Source organism: Tympanuchus pallidicinctus, unplaced genomic scaffold (genome assembly GCF_026119805.1).
Source record: "Tympanuchus pallidicinctus isolate F22 unplaced genomic scaffold, pur_lepc_1.0 scaffold16, whole genome shotgun sequence".
Taxonomy (NCBI): domain Eukaryota; kingdom Metazoa; phylum Chordata; class Aves; order Galliformes; family Phasianidae; genus Tympanuchus; species Tympanuchus pallidicinctus.
In genome coordinates this window covers 5,817,775-5,824,935 of record NW_026294679.1, presented here as the reverse complement: position 1 = coordinate 5,824,935, position 7,161 = coordinate 5,817,775, and positions in this window count along the sequence as shown.

The following is a 7,161-nucleotide window of genomic DNA, read 5'->3' as shown; positions in this document are numbered from 1 at the left end:
TTGGAACTAGCTGGTTGCTAGCCAGCACAGAATGTGAATAGTGTGATTACTTAGACTGGTCCAAAAAGATCATGGAAAAGTATCCAGAGTCCCATCCCACACCTTTAAACCAGCATCAGGCTGCCCTTCTGGGAAGAAGAGAGATTTTCCAGGTTGCTCTTTTCCCTTTGTGAGGGTGGATCTTATAATGAGTGCAGCCAAATTTCTAGATGAAGAAAATTCTCATTCTCACAAGTTCTGCTTGATCTTACTATCACAAACAGTATGTACACCCCTAATATGCTCCTTGACTGCTGCTTCTGTGTTCCCCTGCTCTTCAATCGGAAATAAATAAAGCAAAGACAGCATGATGCCTGTTATCTGAAAAGATTCAGGTACAGTAAGTATCATAGCACAGTCACAATGCTTGAAAATTGTATTTTCCTGGAAAGGACTTTTACTAGCCTACTTGGATCATACACAGAGGAAGTCCTAGGTCTAGGGGGAGAAAATAACTCTTAGTAACAGAATGTTTGAACATTCATACAGGATTAATTACTTGTTTTAATTTTTCTTTAATTTTAAATGACTGTACTGCTAGCAAAAGTGAGAAATAAAGACTCTGATCTATGCCAGGCACTTAGTACATGCAAATACCATGCAAGTTTTTCCTATCTTAAAGAATTTCAGTGCAGAAAACAAAGACAAAGTAGACTGAAGTGATCCCTGGAGAAAACATGTGCAGCTCCACTTATATGAAAAGACCACTTGCTTCAATAGAGCTGTACACACTTATCCCCAGGATAAACTCACTTTTTAAAGTGTGTTATTAGATGGACATCTTTTTTTCAGTTGGCACGTATGTGATCTAAGCACTTACACTCCTCTTCTAGTAAAAAACTATGCTTACATGATGAATTGCACTGCTGAGCAGCGCTGTAAAATATCAAGTGAGGTACATTGACATTTGTAGTGTCATTCAGCTAAATATGAAATACTACTGAAATACTGAAACAAATAAATTAAACAAATGGAAATAAAAAATAAATAAAACAAAACTTCTGTTCAGATTTTTACCGAAGATCTTTAGTCTACGGCGCATCACACTAGTAAATCAGCACCCTGAAGAGACAGCCCTTGAAATATCAACAACATGGATAAATTTCACAACAAATAATACGGAAGATGTCAATTTTCTAACAATTATTTCTAAAATCCTGCATGGGTACAACTGTCACATCTAAATTTCCAGTTGATATTTACTTGTGACAGTAACTGAGTTGAAAGTACTCAGTCTGGGACAAACTCGAAACATGGAAGGCCTGAAGGTTATGAACAGCAGAAAGCAGGGACTTACAACAGATTACTTGTGAATCACAAAGGTTGCTGCCAGGTTTACTGCATAAAAGTCAAGTGTCAGGTTGCCTGTTCTTGTTACGATTCACTTGAGATCCGATCTCTATATTCTGTGAGTCATACTCTCCATAGCCTCAGCCAATACTAACTTGCTTATGCTTTTACTGGGGCAGGGGGGAAAAGTGTGTTTATGCTTATGCTTGGGCCCTTACAAGTCAGCACTGCTAACTGAGGCTATTGCAAACAGCCAGTGCAATAGGAATGAACATTTGACCAAGTGGTAGTGGAAGTAAAATTGCTTCCCGAGCCATATTTTGTTCACATCTCAGCAAGCAGTACATGTTCAATCTACCCCAGAGGGAGCTCAGATATGACAAGAAGAAATTACAGTGTGGCTTTAATTTCCCCATTGCATGACCAGAGAGAGATACTTTGAAAAGCCATTCAGTATTACAGAAATATTCTCCCTAAAATATACTTGCTGATGTCTCTGCTCCTATTGTCCAGGAGCTTCCTCTTGCCTTTTAAGCTAAGAAACTAACGATGAAGGTGCATGTGCTTCCAAATGGCACTGAAAATTTGTCTTATGTGGTCTTCTTGTTTCTCATGTTGGTTCTTACCAGTCTACCTACAGTGCTAGTGATGGTGACCTGGTATACATACTCCAGTGAGAGGGTGATGAAAGGGAAACGCCAGCTGCAATTAAACAACACAAAAACATTTCTGGAAAGGTCTTTTTCATTGCTACAAGTAGTAGGCGTGATGAATTTTACAGATCTCTTGTGCTGAAGGACAAACAGTATCCAGATAGCCTTGAGTATTCAACATATCCTTGCACCTACCTTAAGAATGTGTCACTTGGTATGTAAGGCATCCGTATTTGTTTGTTTGTTAATACACAGAAACTATCTCAACATTGACAGCAGTGGATCTGGAAGCATTTCCACCAGCCCTGCTGTATCTCTGTTCCTTCAGCCTAATTTGCTCTCTGTTACTTTTGTAATGATTCAGTGTACCCTTTTCCTTGCAGAGAAATCAGGTCTGGACATTAATAGCATTTTCTTATAGCCATTAGTTAAAAATTCCATCATCTTTTCCACTTCACCTTACTTAAGAGAATATTCCAAACACTCTCAGACCAAGATGCAGAGATTTTATGGAGCCCTTTAATTCCAATGGGAATTACATTCTGAGATTCTGAAAATACCCAATAGAACTCTGGCAACACGCACACGCTAGAATCAATGATGTTAATGCTGAATAATGGAGCTCAGGTAAATGCAAGGCAGCTAACATGTTGGAGGGCTGTTTCAGTGCTACAGTAGGTTTAGCAGCACCAAATGTTGCAGTGCCTGCTTCATTTTCTCCACCTAACAGTTTTCCCTCAGAGATTAAAGATTTATAAACCCTTCTCCACTCGGCACAGAAATAGGAGCTAATATCTGTTCCCCTTAACGAATGCAGGCACTCACTCCCAGCCTAGTGTGCTTTCATTCAAATTTTGTCATCTTTATTTGTTCCAGTGTGACAAGTTTTGAAGTAAGGGCACTGCTCTTTTTGACTGAGGGCAGCATAATGCTGGGAATACAATCCCTGGTGATTTTACACAGCCCTGTCTGTGGCTAAGCTGTGCCACTTGCACAATGAAAGATCCTAGAGCATGAATGAACCAGAAAATAAAAAATTAAATATACCAAATCATTCCACCCTCCAACCCACAATCAGATTTGACAATATCCAGCATTATCAACTATCAAAACCCATGAAGGTTGATTCCATGAGAGCATTGTCAGACTAAGCACGGGGCTCCTGAGTGCAGCACATTTTGAGGTAACATCAAGACAAGACATGTATCCCTCCCTCTTTCCTCTTCTAGAAAGATTACCATTCTAGTCTGACATTCCATTTGTGCTGTCACTCTCTTTTTTGGAGTCACACTCTGAACAGAAAGGGAAGAAGATTTAAAACCAAGACACCTTTTCCTTTAAAATGAGATTGAAAAGGCAGCAGAAACTGCTAAGCACACCAGAGACAGGGAACGTGAAGTCCCAACCCAAATGGCCAGCAGCCTGCTGCAGGCTGCGATCTGACTCAGAAGCGGGTGAGCAAAGCCAGAGTGGCATCAAAGTGTGCGTTGAGGTGGGAAGTGAGAACTTTTAGAAAGACTGCTTAAGGTACCGGATGAAACAGCAGTCCCATGGAGCTCAGAAAAACGTGCTTTTCTGCAGTAGAATGCACCCAATTCCCTTCCTTGAGTTTTCTTTAAAAATTAAAGCAATCTGAAGCAAAGCATATTTTAAAATGATGTCTGTTTGAATAAACAAATAGCAGAGCCAGAGAAGCAAAGGAAATAATTCTTAGCAACAAACCAACCCGTGATGTACATATTTCCACAAGAAAGGCCCTTTGCACTGCTATGGACATTTTCAAAATCTATTTCTATAAAGAGCGAAGTATTCAAAGTGGAAATGTCCATTTGGCTGACTCACTTGTTTGCAGCTCGTGTTCTCCATCAGCAGACAATAGAGGACAGTTCTTGCTAGCAGGCTGCTCTCAGTGTTCTCTTCATTAACTATAGGAAAAATAAAAGCTCCTTCCTTAATTCTTTGCGAGCTGAATCATGCACTGCGCCAACATGCCAACGTTCTTTGGATGTTTGGTTTATACTGGCATATTATATGTGGTTTTATTTAGAGCTCTCTTGGAAACCTATAGTATTATAAGAGAGAGAAGTCTAGAGAGTTGATGACATGCTCAGAATGTAACCGTGGAGTAGGTATTTTAATAAATTATATAGAAGAGGAATATATTAAAAACAATCTGAATCACTCCAGTTATGCTGATTTATGACAGAATCACTACATTTATCTTAGAAGATACAGGCATCTTTTCCTCATCTAATGGAACAGGTCTCATTAATTCAAAGGACTATTAGTTTGGAGTTAACTGGCCTCCACTGGTAAAAGCTAACTAGTATTTCAGCATTAAGCACGATCCCACATCGTCATCAGTCAACTCTCTAAACAGAAGGACTTAAAATACACATTCCTTCTGGCTAAGTGACTCTACAGACAGCACTATGTTTTAGTCAATATTCCTCAAGCAGCACATCTAGATATATCGGTTATTTTAAGTAGCTCATCAAAAAGGATGAGCAAAACTTCCTTTTAAAGACTGCACATGGTTCTCATTTGAGTAACAATCCTTATTTTCCTGCCTAACTTTTCTCTTGCATCACGTGAAATTACACTCGGTTACTGCAAAAATTAAGTTGTGAGAGGCCAGTTCATTCTGAAACATAAAAGAGAAATAAAACTGCTCAATTCATTCTGTAGTCACTTAATATTGATCTGAAGTCACTTCATCTGCAGTCAAGAGCAATGAACACTGTATGTAAGTTAGACGATTATTCAATAACTGACACACTTCTCTGTGAGTCGGAACTCAACCACCATCATGGCTTGAGGCTCTTTTCAGACAGCTTTCTTCTACTCAAGCAGTGTCCGTATTTATCAATTATAATCCAAGAATGAACTTGGTAAGAGCCATCATGTGCAGAACCCGTACAGCTCATTTCATAATGACAGTTAGAAGCTGATAAACGCAAACAGCCAATTTCTATGCTTTTTAAGAATAAAGTGTTATATTCCAAATCTGATCGTAAGCAAGGAAATAAACTTTCAACTTTGTTATCCATTTCTAAGGAAACCAGAAATACAAGATTTGACGGTGAAATAAATACAGCTGTAGACAGATACAAAGCAATGCAGTCATTTTCAGACAATGATGACAAGTTTCCTTGAAGGAAATAGGTGCTTCCTTTAATTCTTGGGACATCTGGAACATTCACATCCAGTGTTCCAGTTTCTTGCTCTCTCTGTAGCTCAGATGGCAATGAGGTACCTAATTCCCATCAACTTTCAGAGATTTAGGCACCCTCCTCATTTTCGGAAGACTTCTTTCAAGTTATCTCCAGCTATGACAAACTCAGGACAAAAGATGGAAGAGTGTCCATTTGCTCCTTTACTGCCAGCTGCAGTTTGTCTTTGAATAAATTAAGATTTTCATTCCTCTTTTTCAGAAATCCCTTTTGTAAAGTAAAACACCCCACTACGATATTTAATTATTTTTAAAATGTTCTGATCTTGCACTGGAGGTACATTAAAAATAGATGCCTATTTCTGAACAACATTCGGAAATAACTGGGAAAAAGACTCTGTTGGATTAACTTCATATGATCAATACCAAATAAAAACCTGCCCTGGTCTTGCTGAGGGTGTTCAGCTCTGTGCAATTCTCATAAAGTTTTATTTTTTTTTAAATGGGAAATGCTCCGAGATTAAGCAATAATTACATTTTTTGACCAAATGCCAGAACCATAGGTGTATAGGAAACAGACATCAGTAATTACAGTTTGTACTTCAGCTATTTCAAAACCCCTTGCTTCAATGAACAAGTATTAACTGGACAGACACTCCTTCACAAATTAGAGGTTGCAAAGGCTTATTACACACCATATTTATCTTTGAAACTTGTCCAGCAGAATTAAACTGAAAAATAATGATACAGATTATGGTTGCAGGCAAAAAAACTATTAAAACTAACAACTATATATATGTTTTTATCTGTCAAACTGTCCCTGCAGCCACTCTTTGGTTTAGGAGCTTAGGAATGTGGTATTTAGAGATATTAATTATTTTATTAACATGCTGTTGTCAAATTTTAGGCTGTATTTTCTCATAGGAGTTGATAAAGAATTTCTTAATTGTTCAGGCCTTTGAACACAATAGAGTTGTAAGAACATGACTGTGGACAAGTGAGAAACTTACAATGAAGAACATCTGACACTGCTGAGAGAAAGTGCGGGGAGTCATTAAGTTGGCATTGACCAAATGTGCTGTAAAACTCAAACTACCTCACAGTATTATGGCATCTGCAATAGTAAGTTAGTTCAGAAGCCTTGCTGGCAAAGTTGGACAGCTAATACAGCTCTGATCAGGTCAGGTAGCTCACAATAAAATTGCACTTGTGAAGCTACAAGCTTTTCCCTTTAAAGGATGCAAGCCACTAGAGGATATCAAGACTGGAGTTTGAAGAACAACAAAATTAGTGGGTAAGGAATTGGTGCGTAGATTTAGGTTTCCCTGAGGCTTCTGATATAGGAAGAAGTATAGACAAGTCTCCTTATCTACTGCCCATCCCAAGATATCATCAACTGATGTAAGCAATATTTGGCTTTGTCAACACAACATGCTTGCACAGAAATTAATAATTTAAGTACATACCTATGGATATATAATTTCAGTCAGGCTGGGAGATAGCGCCAAAGCTTTTCATTTACTGAAAGAATCTCCAATTTCGTTCAGTAGATTATATAGTTAAGCTGATTAGAAGGGTTTCAGTTAACTGAAACAAGCATTTGGACTGCTTTAACAGCTCAAAACCAGGAAAAGTTAGATCTCAGATGGAAGTTTTACTTGGTCAAAATTCACAGCACAGAGCAACAGTACTCTGCAAAAAGAAGTCAGGAATGTAAAACGTCTTAGATGAGTAATTTAGAGCATTTATAAAAGGTATAATTATTTGTTCATTTATTATGCATTTAGATTATCTCTATACAGCTGCATTAGGCTTTTATGTTTTCCCTAGTAATCAGCTTTCTTTTGAACACAGTATATCTGGGAATTAAGTAACATTCTAAGAGAGCAGTTTAGGTATACCAAAACGCTTGGAATGCAATCATTCTCCATTAATCACCTAAGTAATTCAAAGCAAATGTTTTGCATACTTCCTAATAATTACATTATTAATAGTCTAACATAAAAC